The sequence below is a fragment of the Schistocerca serialis genome, unplaced genomic scaffold (assembly GCF_023864345.2).
Source record: "Schistocerca serialis cubense isolate TAMUIC-IGC-003099 unplaced genomic scaffold, iqSchSeri2.2 HiC_scaffold_1173, whole genome shotgun sequence".
Taxonomy (NCBI): Eukaryota; Metazoa; Arthropoda; class Insecta; order Orthoptera; family Acrididae; genus Schistocerca; species Schistocerca serialis.
In genome coordinates, this window is record NW_026047374.1 from 10001 (window position 1) to 12500 (window position 2500).

Genomic DNA, 2500 nt, shown 5'->3' on the forward strand with positions numbered 1-2500 from the left:
TAACTACATGGCGGCCTCGCCGTGTCACTAATGTACAGAGATATACAACAGTTTCGACTGGAACCGGATGAAACGTATACACGGCGCTGATTAGTAATAGATAGAGCCATCAAAATACAGATAATGTATACAACTGTCCGTATACATGCTGAAAGACTCTGCTCACAATCACAACCACACGTCAGCCAGACACTCTTATCACGCACTACTCTCTGCCTGTAACAGGCACAAAGACAATATGTAAGCACCAGCATGGAACAACACCCAGTGCATCCTCTCCGCCACATTAGACAATCCACACTATCATAACCAGACCGGGAGGTCCACTCACAAACAGAATACCCCACCCTTCGACAACCACCATTGCTCAGCTAAGCCACCAACACCCACACATGTCCTACACAGGGGTACACCCAACATCACAATACTGCCTCCTGTCACAGCACACAAACAATGGCAGGAATGAAAGACACAGGTCTGCCACAAGCATGGAATCAGAGCGCCGCCTGTCATGAGCCAAAGGTGCATCCTGACGTGGCAAATCAGATGATGCCGCAGGCATCCACTTACTATAATCACAATCAACAAACCGGCCGCCGCGCCGCCGCCGCCCCCCCCCCCCCCCAATACACCTTTCCTTACAACAATGTGTACCTTAACCTAACCCACATTGTACCTTAACCCAACCCACATTGTACCTTAACCTAACCCACATTGTACCTTAACCTAACCCACATTGTACCTTAACCTAACCCACATTGTACCTTAACCTAACCCATATTGTACCTTAACCTAACCTATATTGCGCCTTAACCTAACCCACATTGTACCTTAACCTAACCCACATTGTACCTTAACCTAACCCATATTGTACCTTAACCTAACCTATATTGCGCCTTAACCTAACCCATATTGTACCTTAACCTAACCTATATTGCGCCTTAACCTAACCCATATTGTACCTTAACCTAACCCACATTGTACCTTAACCTAACCCACATTGTACCTTAACCTAACCCATATTGTACCTTAACCTAACCTATATTGCGCCTTAACCTAACCCACATTGTACCTTAACCTAACCCACATTGTACCTTAACCTAACCCATATTGTACCTTAACCTAACCTATATTGCGCCTTAACCTAACCCATATTGTACCTTAACCTAACCTATATTGCGCCTTAACCTAACCTATATTGCGCCTTAACCTAACCTATATTGCGCCTTAACCTAACCTATATTGCGCCTTAACCTAACCTATATTGCGCCTTAACCTAACCTATATTGCGCCTTAACCTAACCTATATTGCGCCTTAACCTAACCCACGTTGCGCCTTAACCTAACCCACGTTGCGCCTTAACCCAACCCACGTTGCGCCTTAACCTAACCCACGTTGCGCCTTAACCCAACCCACGTTGCGCCTTAACCCAACACACGTTGGGCCTTAACCTGCTCTGTAATTGTCATACGACGCGTTAAATTAGTGTAGTGTTGCCTAACTGCAACCCCCGCAATATAGTTTGCTACTCGCACTGCCCGGTCCCCAGAGTATCGCTTCATGTTAAACACCTTGCAGCTATACACTGTAATGCGGACGGCAGCAGGACGTACATGCTCAATGCCCTTCGCAGTTGTTCATTGGCATTCGCATGGCGAAGCACAGCCTACGTTGTGGTACGGCTTGTGTCAACTGTCCGCTGATGTTGTACGTCCAAATCACACACTGTACTGCACATTGGTCCTCATGTACTGAATGATACATCGTGGTACATGTGTGACCGTACCACGACTGCGCCAACAACGGCGAACCATACGGTCCAAATATTGTGCACTCAGCTACGTGTCGTCTCCCTATAAGAGCTGGATTGCAGTATGGTATGCCGTGGATGGCGATCACCATGAGCCGTCTGTTGATGTAGTGGCGCGTGTTGTCAGACGTAGTCGTCTCTTCTCACACACCGTGATAGCATGGTGCACTGCGTTCCACATCTGCGACATGCGACAGAGGCCGGTTGACAGTCGTTCGCGCAATGGACATCGCATACGTACGGGGGCCACCTTCCACGTGTTCGCGAAGCGTGCACATGTTGTTGCGTGTATGTGGGCAGACATAGTGTGTCGTGACACCTGACACAGGCATGCAACAATCGTTGAATTTGCAAATGGCGATGGACGTCTACGTTTGCTGGTGACGTTACGCAAATGAAGAACTGGTAAACCGTTGTGGTGCGGTTGTTCTCGCTAGAGGTGAATCAGTGATGGCGACGATCGGTTGAGCTACCAACCGGTTGTTTCAGCGATACCCACCATGCCCACGAACGTGAATGGCATGTGGGTGTGAAGCGATACGCGGCGGTGGCTGGGTGGGACCGTCCCCGGCCGGTGAGGGGGGGCCTCCCGGCGTGCTGGCCGCGCGGTGCGTGGGCGCACGCGCTACAGCCGGCTGGTGGGGGCGGCCAGTGGCAGGCGCGCCGGCCGACGGAGGCGGCAGGCGGCG